The sequence below is a fragment of the Dipodomys merriami genome, unplaced genomic scaffold, assembly GCF_024711535.1.
Source record: "Dipodomys merriami isolate MVZ:Mamm:240054 unplaced genomic scaffold, mDipMer1.0.p SCAF_24, whole genome shotgun sequence".
Taxonomy (NCBI): Eukaryota; Metazoa; Chordata; class Mammalia; order Rodentia; family Heteromyidae; genus Dipodomys; species Dipodomys merriami.
The window spans coordinates 4,852,188-4,866,012 of record NW_027203826.1 but is presented as its reverse complement, the minus strand read 5'-3'; the positions used below and the strand labels follow the sequence as shown (position 1 = coordinate 4,866,012).

The window sequence follows — 13,825 nt, the reverse complement described above, 5'->3', positions numbered from 1 at the left end:
GAGAGAGAGAGAGAGAGAGAGAGAGAGAGCATGTCACTTTCTACTACAATTAGGAAAAGCACCTCTCCTTTGTCTTAATCCTCAGTGAACCTGTGAACTATTTGAGGAAGTACTCTTCTTTGAATCCCAAACTTGTAAGTGTCTGGCATGTGGTGGGTGCTCAGGAAATGTTTCATGTAACCCATTGCCAAACACTGGAAGAGGAAATATATGAATGGCTCTGAACTTAAAGCATGGGTCTCTACCCTAGATTCTGTTCTTTGAAAGTAGTTTAACTATTGGCGGAGTCATATTACATCGAGATTATGAGTTGTGGTCAGAGTCAGGGAATCTCTCTACGTCTAAATGGGAATCACCCATGATACCACCAGTAACTATGGAGGTGTCTAAGAATGTCCGCAGGCTTCTCTAACTTTCATTTCCTAGCAGAATGATACCCAATATCAAAGTTTAGCCAACTGCCCTTCTTGGCTACTCTAAACCAGAATGATACTTGGTAGACAGAGTAAGGTTAAAAACAAATGCCATATAGTTTTCTGAAATACTGTTATTTTCTGAATTCTAAAGATGATATCACTTAGAAATCTGTAGCAAGAGTAGAGTAGCTGAGGGGGAAATGCTACTAAAGAAGCATACATATGAATTGAAAATGTGTCCTCAATTCAGAAACAGAATGTGAGCAAAGTGCACAACATAGAATGGAAAGATTCCAGTCACAGAAACCATATATTGTGATTCTTGCACTCCCTGGAATGTAAGAAACAATGCAGTAGGACTCATCCTTTCTCATTCTGCTCAATCCTTTACCTTCTCCAATGAGCTCCATGGTTCACACGAAACAGAGAGATCCTTCTCAAAAACCAGGTTACAGAGTGGGTAGAGGTGGGCAAGCGGGGAGTACTTATGTACATAAAAGGCATTGACAAGAGCTTAGATAATTTCAAAGTATCCAAGATCGTATTCTAACAATGATGACTAGAAGCTGTTAGGTTCTGATAAAGCAGGACCCATTCCAAGACCTGTCTGTCTACGATAGGACAACTTGCTGAGATATATACAGCCTTTAGACCCATTTTAGCTGATAGGGAGATTGAGGTCTGGCAAAACAAAGTTGCTCGCATAAATACAAATCAGGAATGAACCTTGGAAGATGCATATCCAAGTGACACCAAAGCACAGGGCGTATCTACCACACTTCACCTTTGTTTAAATTAATGGAGATGCTCTGCACTATGATAAAGAGGGTACTTGAGTATTCTTGATAGCGAATTACCCTACTGACACTAGAAAGGGAGAAGCAACACACAAACCTGTCTTCTCTCCAAGTTTGTCTAATTTAGGAGGCAGATGGCATCATGGAGTCTTCCCAGTAGAGGCCACAGAGCCAGCATCTGCTTCCCAGATGCTGCCCTGGAGATATGGTCAGTGGCCTGGCTTAGGACTACTGATTTCAGAGTTCATCTGCTGATAAGGCAAGCTGCAGGGAATCAGAACATTCATCTGGGAAAAGATCAAGGCCTACATTAAGAAGCAAAGACACGTCAGTCACTCTGATAGGGAAATAGATTTTCATGTTTCATTGCACAAGCACGTACAGGCATATTCAAAGCCTTCCATGTTTCAAAGCAGCCTTCAGTGCCCTGGTGTTTGCTTGAAGGGGGAACATCTGAAGACTCTCAAAAGCTGCAGGTATGGAGTAATTCACACAGGACCAGCCACAACCTTTTCCGATCTACAACCCTCTCCCAGGTTCTGAAGTTGTGTGTGCGTATGTGTGTGTGTATGTGCATGTGTGTGTTTGTGTCTGTGTGTCTGTGTGTGTGCATATGGGTACATTTAAATCCAAACTTAAAAGGAAAGGAGGGGAAACAGGAAGAAAATAAAGACAGCTTTGGACCAAAGCAACAACTATTCATAATGAATGGAAGAGTCATCATAAAAGAGCTGGGCACTTTAGAAAAAGCAAATCCCCAGAGAAGACAACTCTCTGGATGCTGTTGATGGCATCTTAAAAGGCTCTTCATTTCAGAGACTGGAAAAGGAAGAGCAAGCATCTGATGATATACAATGCAAGTTTTTCTTTCTGTTCTGCTCCCTCTCCGTCTTTGTCCCCCTCCCTCTTCCTCTCTTTCCTTTTCCCTTCCTATTCATCTGTCTCTTCCTCTTCCTTTCCTTCTCCATCTCCCCCTCTCCATCTCCCTCTCTCCCCCCGCCTCTGTCTCTGTCTCTCCCTGTCCCTCCTTTCTTTCTTCTACCTCCTCTGAATCCCATCTTGGCTGAGCCATAGCAAAACTAAATTAGAAAAACCTGCAGAGCATTGAGAGTCCAAATGAAGCACACGGCCAATTTATCACCATGGAGTCCAGTTATCTAATAAGCCCCGTATGTAATAAATGTGCTAAGTGTCCACCTTGAACCTCAGCACACTCAGCAGTGGCCAATGGTGGGAGATGGCACAGCCTTTGACAAGTGGATGATGTCAGACTCTGCCTGAAGCACTCAGCATCTGGCTTACATCACTGGCTCTTAAGGGTGCTGAGCCAAGGTGGATGATGCTCAGGTCTCTCCAGAGAAGGCAAGACATTGCTGAACATTTAGAATTGGAGCAGAAGCCTGCTTCCAGATAGTTTTGCAAGCTGAACAGTCATCATGAAAGCAGAGTGAGGAAGCTGGGAGGAAAGCTGTTTTCTTTCTAGCATTTCTGTTTTGGAAAACAGGTGTTTTCAGGAAGAGCCTTCATCAGCACACACTATTTCCTGTCCAGAAGTGGAGTTGTGAGTTCTAAGGGATTATGCCTTAAACTATTTTTATGCTCAGCCAGTAAAAAGATACCATTTGGGAATGCTATAGAAGGGGAACGATAGGAGAGACTCTTGGTTTGTCTTTAGGTAAACATGGAACAGCAGGATTGAAGGCAGGAGATAACAAAGGTTGCGAGGTCTAAATAAGAGAATCAGTTTGTAGGTGAGTCACTTGGCTTCTAGGGTCCCCTGGGAAAACTGTGTGTCTCTTTTATTTTCTTGGTTATTAGTTGATCTTGGTGAAGCTCAGTAGAGTCTACAAGGTCTGCAAATCAAGGGGAATATGAAACAGTAAAGAGTACCACAATGCTTTGCTGCTTCCACAGTGTAGTAGAAAGACCACAGTGCTGTAAGCAGTTCTGGTGCCTGTGTCCAATTCTGAGAGATGCTGACCTTTCTCAAAATACTGCTTGAACTGTTTAGAGGATAAGATGAGATGTGCAGGAAGGACATTTTAAAGTCCAACAAATAAGTCAACTATGTAACTCAGCTTGAAAACCGTTGTAGTAGATTGAAAATTAGGTCAAAGTCCAAAGAATGGGGAACTATTGGAAATCCTAGGTTTCAAAATTGACTCATAAGAATCAAGAATTAAGATAAAAATATTTTGAAGATCAAACATTATAGGATAACACACTTCAAACTATACTACAGAGCCATCGTAACAAGAGTAGCATGGCATGGCACAAAAATAGACACAGGAAGAGCAAGTGAATAGAAGACCTCCAGAATTAACATCCCAGAGCTAGAGTCATCTGATTTTTTTAAATCCAAAATGTGTTTATTGGGATGGTTTCCCACTCATCTTGGTTCATGATGCTTTTAGTTAGTGCTGCTTCCTTCTGAAGGAACATTCTTCTCTAAGCCTCGCTTTTCCTCCTGTAGGCTGGCAGAGGACACACAAAACTACTGTTTGTACATGACTATAAAGATCATGGTGATTTTATAGCATCCCAGGCGATTCATATCCATGAAGTAGGGATTTGGGCTCTGCACCAGGCACTTCTTCTTGTGTTTCCTCTTCTCTTCAAGCGAGGGAAAAAAGAGATCCTTTGCAAGAGGCATGTTCTCAGGAGAGAGTCATCTGCTTTTTGATAAAGGTATCTAAACTCATGTTGGAGAAAAGATACTCTCTATGACAAACAGAATTTGGGAAACTCGACATCTATATGCAGAAGGTTGATGTAGAGCCTTGTCTCTGGCCCTGTACAAAAATTAATTAAATATGAATCAAAGTTCTTAATATAAAACCAAACACCTTGAACTTTCTAGAGCAAAACATGGGGAAAATACTTCAAGATAGACACGTAAATGATCTCTTCTGAATAGAACTATAGTTGCTCAGAGAATAAGAATTGATAAATGGTATTATTTCTAATGTAAAAACTTCTGTACAGCAAAAAATTCTTCTAGAATTAGAGAATAAAAAGTTTTCCAATTATTTACTAAAGGATTAATATCCAGAATATATGAAGAACTCCAAAAATTAAACACCAAAAGAATAAATAATTCAACTAATCAATGGGCAGATGAATTGAACAGTTTTCTAAAAGAAGCATGAATGTCTAAGAACACATGAAGATGTGTTCAACATTCTTAGTCATAAAGAAAGTATATGCCAAAACATGTCACCCTAGTCAGAATGGCAATCATCGAGTAAACAAACAACAAATGCTGTGGATAAAAGGGATCCTTATGCACTGTTGAGGGAAGGTAATTTAGTACAGAAACCACAGAAGTCAGTGTGGAGGATCCTTATAAAACTAAAGATAGAACTATGTGCCATGATTCTGCTATACCGCTCTTGGGTGTACATCCAAGGGAAACATAAAGTAGATGCACTTGCACAGCCATGTTTATAGCAGTACTATTCATAAAGGCCAAAACATGGAATCAATGTAAGTATCAATTAACAGATGAGTGAACAAATAAATGTGATATGTTTACACAATGGGGGATTCTTCAACCATGAAGAAGAATAAAATTATGTTGTTTTCAAGGAAAATAGATGGAAAATAGAGGTCATCATCATCATAAGTAAGCAACAGAGAAAGTCAAATATCCTGTGTTCTGTCACTTCATCTTTAAAATGTATGACAGAAATGTAAGACAAAATATTTCTGGGTGCCAGTGGGAGGGGAAGAGAGAAAAGGAGAGAATATTGGGGGGGGAGATATGAATATGGTTAAAGTATATTATCTTCATACATGAAGATATAAGAACAAAACCTGGCCGGGCACCGGTGGCTCATGCCTGTAATCCTAGCTACTCAGGAGGCTGAGATCTGAGGACCACTGTTCAAAGCCAGCCCAGGCAGGAAAGTCTGTGAGACTCTTATCTCCCACAAACCACTAGAACACCAGAAGTGGTACTGTGGCTCAAGTGATCGAGCACTCACCTTGAGCTGAAGAGCGCGGGGACAGTACACAGAACCAGAGTTTAAGACCCACAACCAACAACAACAACAAAGAAAAAGAAATAAAAACACATGAAACCTGTTTAAATTGTTCCAAGAGGGGGTTGGTGATAAAAGGGATGGTTTTGATCAGGGTACATAATATGCATAATGGAAAATGGTTTCATCACATTGAAATCCCTGTATACAAGTAATATCCTAATAAAATTCAACCAATAGATTAAAGCTGTGGGGAGTTCTTAGACAAATAGAGTCTCCTGCTTAACTCCTAATCTTGCCAATTACTCTTTTATATTTATTTTCTAAACCTACTGTATGATTATCTACAGTATCTCAAATTGATTCACTATAACAAACAACAAATAAAAAAAGTTTACACACCTATATCCACAAATAAGAACTTATTAGAAACTGTATAGAAAAGTGGAAATCTCTTTACAATTAGTAATTAAGGGTAAGATCTTAATATAACCAAAGACCAAGTACAGTTTTTTGAGGAAATTTGATTTTCCTGGAAGTTCAGTGGTAATGGATGAAAAGGATGTGGTACATGTTTTTGGTTGTATTGTCTTTATCCATACACTGTTGTTTTTGTTTGTTTGTTCTGCTTTGGATTTTTTGTCTTTGTTATTCTCTTATGTGCATTTGTAAGACTGACTGGTAGAGATTGGGTACTATTTAGGTCAGAAAATGAGAATTAGTTGAAGAGAATTTTCTCATTCATTGAACATTTATTTGGAAGAGATTATGTGCCTGCTACTGTGCTCAGCACTGAAATCTTAATCCCTATTGACATGCAATTTGGGTTAGTAGAGACAATGGCTACTTCTCAATACCTGGCATGAAATATAATAGAAATGTGGAAAAAGGGGGATCAGGTGGAGAGAGAAGTAAACTCCACTAGAAAAGTCAGGGAAACATTGCTTAGACTTGCTGGTCCCAGGACAACAATGTTTACAAATCTGATTCTCAGATGAACAATGGGAACAGCAGACCTGGGGAGATGTGAGGTGGTTTAGTGGAGCAATAGGCCGCTCACCTGGAAAATGCCAGGATAGATGGAAGAAAAGAGAAGATGATGTAGATATCTTGGGAGCATAAGTACCATGATAACCCAGAAAACATTGTGTTCTAGTACAATTTTGCATATAATCTTTATTCATTCTACAAATACTTGATTGCCAACTCTATGCCAAGCCTGGGGAGAAGGGCGGGGAACCAACTAGAAATTTTGTATCTATTTTTATAAGCTTTAAACATTTGCAATACTGTTGTCATTTCTTTGCATTCCAAGCTAAGTTTAACTCAATTCTGTTCTTCTGGGTGTTCTAAGCAGAGCCCATATGGACGGAAACAGCCCTCTGCTATCAGAAATCCCCTCCCCTCCCTCATCTAGTTCTTGTGAACCACTGAGAGATAAAGGAAGGAAAGACAGCATTGATTATTTGTCATTCAAGTCTTCAGTCTGACTTTTTTTTTCTTTTGTCTTTTTGAGGCCCCCAGAGTCTTTGCTAATTTGTTTGGCAGTGTTGGGTCAGTTTGATTCTTACAAATCTGTGTATTGTTGAGTCGGGTGAAGACCATTGTTTGTCACTCAGATTCAGGCAGGGTGATAAGAGAAAGTAAAGAGAGAAGGAGATGGATGGGCCTCATGCTGAATTCACACCGCAGAGAACGGGAAAATAGACCCGAAACAAATGCTGGTAAAGTAGGCTGCAGACTGGCAACCGTGTGCCTTAGCTCAGCTGGCTATTCCAATCCCACTATCCCCTCCCCCTCCGTCCTCCCCCCCCCCCCCCACGCCAAAGTCGACTCTGTTTCTTTACCACTCACTAAGTCTCTGCCCGAATCCTGATGTGAGGCCCGGCCAGCAGGAACGCTGCCTGCCTGCCTGCCTGCCTGCCTCCCCGCCTGCCTCCCCTGGGATCTGGATCCTATTGTACACAGCCTGTGCTTCTCTCTTTCCAGCACTCAGAGTAGATGGCATTGTAATCATGGTCATAAGTATTATTAATGATAGCAGCTATGACAGTGAGCTGAGCCCAGATTTCTGGCTTTGATGTCAACAGAGAAAAGGGAGGTTTTCATTTGTTTCAAATGGAAACAGATGCACCGAGGCAGAGCAAGCCATGAGCAGAGAAGTGGAGATGGTGGTGTTAGCTCTGGGAACTCTGGGGGCGCCCTCTCTGAACCAGCTTTTCTGTTAAGCAAACCTTTCACTGTGAGATGAGCAGGAGTCTCGTCTCCTCCACCATGCTTCTTTGCCCAAATTGTCACTCCTGGGATTTCTGGAGAATGCTCTCATAAAAGAGGAAAGGGAAAGGGAATGTGTCATAGCCCTTTTCTCAGCAATATCTCTGCCTTGTGCTCAAAACTTTTATCAAAAGAATGGCCAATCCATTCATAATTACAAAGCAGTTGTTACTAGCATGAATGAAACACTGTGAAATGGATAACTTACCTGTAGGTAGCATTGAATTAATTTTGAGTACTCTGGAGAGTTTACTTTTTTTTTTTTGATTTCAGAAAATGTGGTCTACATGAAGGTTTCAAGATGCATTAGACATGGTTGTGGTTTTAAGAGAAGTGCACAGTTATCGCATCCAATAAATGTATGTGAAAATGGAACCTGGGAACTTGAGGTTGGGAGAGATGGGGGAAAGAATGAGGGAAGTGCTGACATTGAACAAGGTGCATTGTACTCATGAAGTGACATGTTAAACTGAAACCCCATAGTGCAACTATTTAAAGATTACATGTGTATGTTTGTATATATATATATATATATATATATATATATATGGTAGATATATATGTACATATGTATGTATACATATATGTTGTCTACTGTCATGGGGAGAGGGAAATGGTGGGCAAGAGGGCCCATACTGTCTCAGGGACAGGAGTATGAGCCATGATACAACCTATTCTGGGCTCACTTGCCTACTCTTCCTGTGACTCATGCTTTGCCCTGCCTTTGGCCTCCTGGGCTCTTGGCTGCTTCTATGCCCACCTCCCCTGTCCGCTTGATTCTTTCAGTTCTACTGTGCATATGTCTTTCTCACATCCCACACTTTCTAGATTTTAGCTCTACTTCCATATGCCATTGTTCCTTTCTCCTAACTCTACTTCTTGTTAGGTTCTATAATTCACTCTTAGTTCAGAGTATAGATCGAGAAGTTGAATGACCTTACAGGAACTAACAGTCTAGTTGCTTAATACTTGAAACTGCCCTCTTCCATTGCTGCTCCCTTAGTCAGGAAATACAAATTTCCAATACGTCAGCCTTATGAAAGCACTGATAGCTAAAAGCCTTGTAGTTTCTTTGCTGCCCAGTAAGACATGAAAGATATACCTTGATTTTCCTCATCATTCATGGTGTCAATGTGGAAAACACTACAAACCTGCATTGAGATGTACTAAGAGAGAGAAAACTTGAAATTTGTCCTCTCCAATACTTAATAATATCATAGATCATTCTAAACTCTTTTTTAATAAAAGAAAATGGAAGCATCTTAACATAGGGTACTTATTGCCACCCAACCATACTTAACTCACTTTTCCTTCTTGATTCTTTTTTGGAGGTATGATTCTTTCCCACAAGGAGAATTTAAGTCTTCATTTTTTGTGCTAAATAGGACCCAATCCTTAAAAATTCTTATTAAAATGGGTTTGTCTCTTTCCTTGGACCTAACTGTGAGCCACTCAAATGAACATCTGGATCACCTTTCCAGGAGACTCACTCTCTGGTCTCTGAGTCAAGCTGCCTAGGTTGAATCTGGCATGACTTTGGCCAAATTAATGTTTATGCTCTCCTTTCTTTGAAGATAGAACACATTCAATGCATTATGCCAAGTGAGGATTCAATGAGATAATAAATGTAAGGCACTACAACAAAGTTGGACGGAAACATGCATATCTTCTTATTATTTATGTTCTGCAGAAAGAAATACCACTAGACCAGCAGGTATGCTAGGACTCTTCCTGCCTAGTAGCTCCAAATCTTAATCCTTTGCATATGTGACTAAGAGTATAAAACCTGAGGTGGCAAAAATAGTGCTGGGTTCTTGTGGCTTCAGATTGTTAATTGAAGGTTTATAGAGGTACCAGAGTTGAGTGGGAAGGGACTATAATTCCATTGTTCTTTACTGCTTAGCCCTTCTATGTAAATGCTAGTATGATTAAAAAAAGAGAGTATACTTGCTAATTGTACTTGGCTGGTTTAAGAGAACAATTTTCCTCCTATAAAAATATTACCCTGACCTTGAAGAAAGAAGTTATTTAGGCATCTACCCTCAGAAATGGCAGGTAATTTTATCTAGAGAGGCAGGAAGAGATTAAAATATTAAAGTACATGCAGGCCGAAAGATATAAAGTCCAAACACTGTTTAAAATATTATTTAAACATCATGTTGTATTTATACATTTAATTCATTTTTATTAGCGACCAAGATATTTAACATAAAATAATTAGAGTCTCGAGATTAAAACCAAAATGGCCACAATTTTAATTAAACCATCTCACAGGGAATTAGGCAGCTTAATGAAAGGCAGCCTAGTGTGGTGTGTAAGTATCCCAGAGTTAGGACTACAGTCAGTGGCACCAACTTACAGATCCATGGGAAGGTCTGCCTTGTTTGAACCCACACCACAGACTTTATTAGTAAAATTTAGTGGGGGCTGCCCCCTTGTATTTAACATAGTAGGACATTTTTGTTTTTTTTTTTCTCCAAAGGAAATTTTACATAGCATCTTAATATAGAAAAGAGGGTAACATTAACCTCTCTGCTTCCCATGCCAAGCAAGCTTCCCACAGTTCTCTGCCCTCCCCCAGCTCCAAGATAACAGCACCCCCCAGAACTTAGTCTATAGACTTGCTTAGGGGATCTCCGTGCTGATTTCCAGCTATAAAGTCCATGATGCTGACTTTTAATATGTCTCTATCCTACATTTTGAAAGCTAGCACCTCTTTTGAATTTTTTTCTTTGTCAAGGTGATATACAGAGGGGTTACAGTTACATAAGTAACGTGGTGAGTACATTTCTTATCAAATTTGATATACCCTCTCATTTTTTTTCCGCTTTCCCGCTCCCATCCTCCCCAAGTTGTACAGATGATTTTCAACATATTGTCTTGTGAATAGCGCTGTTGCATTGGTTCCCCCTTTGTCTGTCTCACCATTTTTTGTTCCCCCTCCTTTCCCTAATTCAGACAAACATATATACAATACCCAGGATATCAAAATCAAATACAGTGACAACAGGGAATAAACCATAGGGGGAAAAACACAAGTGAAAAAAGAAATCACTTAGTATATTAACAAACAACAACAACAAAGAAAAATCCCTTGTGTCCATGTCTTGGAGTTCATTTCCCGTAGCTTCATCTTACATGGTCATATGTACATAGCTATTGAGCTATTCTGCTCATCTGCTAAGATTGTCCTAGACACATACTAATTATTTCAAATAAGGGAAACCATGGGATCTATGTTTCTTTGGATCTGGCTTACTTCACTTAATATGATTTTTTCCCCCAAGTCCTTCCTTTTTCTTACAAATGGGCCGGTGTCATTCTTTCTGACGGAAGCATAGAATTCCAGTGTGTGTGTGTGTGTGTGTGTGTGTGTGTGTGTGTGTGTGTGTGTGTGTGTGTGTGTGTGTGTGTGTATCCATTCATTTACTGAGGGGCATCTAGGTTGGTTCCATATCTTGGCTATGGTAAATAATGTTGTAATAAACATAGTTGTGCCAGTACCTTTGATGTGGCCTTGTTTGTGGTCATTTGGGTAAATTCCCAGAATCAATAGAAAGCCCACAGACTGGGAGAAGATCTTCACTAGCTGTACAACAGACAAGGGCCTCATATCTAAAATATACTTAGAACTCAAAAAATTAAATCCCCCCAAAACAAATCAGCAAAGAAACAACCACTCCATTAACAAATGGGATAAATATATAAAGAGAGACTTTTCTGATGAGGAAATAAAATGACCAATAGACATGAAGAAATGCTCAACACCTCTGGCCATAAAAGCAATGCAAATCTAAACAACATTGAGATTCCACTTCATCCCAGTCAGAATGGCTATAATCAAGAAATCTAATAACAACAGATGCTGGAGGGGATATGGCAAAAAAGATACCCTACTACATTGTTGGTGGAAGTGTAAACTTGTTCAACCACTCTGGAAAGCAGTGTGGGGGGATCCCCAGAAAACTAAACATAGAACTCCCCTATGTCCCTTTAGAATTTTATTCAAGGAATTTCTCTTCGAGCACTGTGGCAGTGGATTTAGTAAGAGGAGAAGAAGACGTCTTGTGCTAAATTGAGTGCCTCCCACATCCCCATATACTTCTACATCATCTTCTCTCAACTCATTTCTATTCATGTCCAGAGCTTTCCTTGGGATTTTCCACCACAGGCTGCTTTGGAGCGACTCTTCATTATGATGGTCTCTTTTTGGACAACTGTCAAAAGCTCTGCTTCCTCCACTAGCTACTACTAGCCTCTGCTTCCCAACTCCTAGTTTGCCATCCAGCCGAAAAGCCTAGTGATTCTTGATCAACTAATAGCCTGGTTCCTACAGTGAATTAACCAAGGCTCTAGGGATAGAGGAACCTGGCCTCTCTTTTTCTGTCTCCTTGAATGTGGGACACATCTAAAGGTTACCATTACATGCTGAAGAATAACCAATTGTTGATTAAAAATAGAGCATGAATTAATGGGATATCCATAAAAGACTTAACATAGTGCTCTGCTTATAATAATCAGTAGATGGTATCTCCTTTTCCTTCTCATTTTCCATTTTTCTCTACCATTTGAGCCAATCTAAAAGGGGAACTGTAACAACATATATGTCATACAGAAAGTCAGTGAAAGAGCTAGCTGGCTGTAATTCCGTTTGAAGCTACCTGTAGTAAGCAACTAAACTCATTAATAAGCTCCATCAATCCCATTTTCACAACAAGCTGAAGTACATACCCACTACATGCATCTATGCAATCAGGATTTGCTAGCTCATTAAATAAAACCAGTACATTTCCTCACTAGAGCTCGCTTGTGCTCTGTCTGTCTCTGTCTCTGTCTGTCTCTGTCTCTGTCTGTCTCTGTCTCTCTGCCTCTGTCTCTGTCTCTCTGTCTCTCTGTCTCTCTCTGTCTCTGTCTCTGTCTTCCTCTCTGCAACCAGAGACATTTGCTCTTTTTAAAAAAACCAATTTAAGGCATTATTTTCTTCTTCAGTTCATATAAAAAAGAATCAAATGACAGAATTACTATTTCAAAATTATACCCCATTATAAATTCTTATTTCAACTGCTTTAAATAATATGTACCATTGCCCTTTGGGATTATGGTGCTCAATTGCCCAGAAAGAAGAGAAGTGGACAGATCACTGTGATACATTTACAAAATGAGCACATTCAGAGTTTGAACACTATGTATGTTGGTAGAAATCTCGGGCTGGGTTTTAAAGTACCCAATCTTACAGTTAATTAACTAGTTCACAGTAAGCTTGACATTGTACTGTGCCATACAATGCTTCTGGGTGATTAGCTAAAGGGCCTTGGTCTTGTGTGAGGTTTATCTCATGCCCAGAGAACTAGACCTGGCAAGTGAGTGCAGAATGGATTTCAGCTCCCACCCACCTCCACGGCAAAGCCCCTTGTGCAGGTTCATAGGTGAAAATAATCTAATGGGATCAGGGAGAAGAAGATAAACTGAGAACATAGTGGCCTTGTCTATTTCTCTATGTCCCAATAAGACATCCTACTCCTCTTGTGACCAGGAACATTCTGGCATCCGAGTCTGTCAGGCAATTTCTCCAGTTACTGTATCTTGACCTCAACTTTTGCCTGTTTCAGTAGCTTCCTCTAGGTTTTAACCCTTGAACCATCTAAGGCTCCTTGGTTTGTTTGTTATTATTAAAAATATCCCTGGACAAGCATATATTTTATCTTTTCATTGTGAAAAATGAAAATACCCAAGTGAAGAAGTGTATTTACATTTTTTATGAAAACATTAAAATTAAAAAGTATTCATAAGTAATACACAGAAAAACTCAGAATATAGGTTTCAAGCACATAAAGAGAATCCATTCTTACCAATAGAAGATAAACTCTCACTATTAGTAATTTAACGTATATTCTTAACAACCTTTTGATGTTCTATCTGTATGTAGGAATCATTATGCTAATATATTTTCCAACAGAGATGTTTGCCATCTTAAAGTTACTTCTGGTCAGCTTCACCTCAGAGTGAATTCCTTTGGATATTAAATGATGAACCCACATTACTTCTCAACTGAGAACACAAAAAAGAAGAAATTATATATTTTTCATCACATATAGTTTCAGAAGGCTGGACTGTATTTTCAAACCTGTGATTTAGGAATCTAAAGTAAGGTCTACACGTTAGAAAATGATTCATCATTTCCTGTAACTGCAAGTAAGAAAATCTGTTCTCCCTACAACCACAGGGGACAGAAAAGCAGCAAAATTTGCACATAGGAATAAAAGTTAAGTTTCTTGCTATTTTTCCTTCAGGTGCATTTTGGTTATAGGCATTCCATTTCATATCAGCTAGATCAATACACAGGTTTTGCCTAGAT

General features: G+C 39.5%; 1 pseudogene; it reads right to left on the bottom strand.

Annotated features, from left to right (window-relative positions):
• Positions 1–3,627: 3,627 nt before the first annotated feature.
• On the bottom strand, positions 3,628–3,866 carry LOC138835585 (small ribosomal subunit protein eS27-like; annotated as a pseudogene).
• Positions 3,867–13,825: the final 9,959 nt, after the last annotated feature.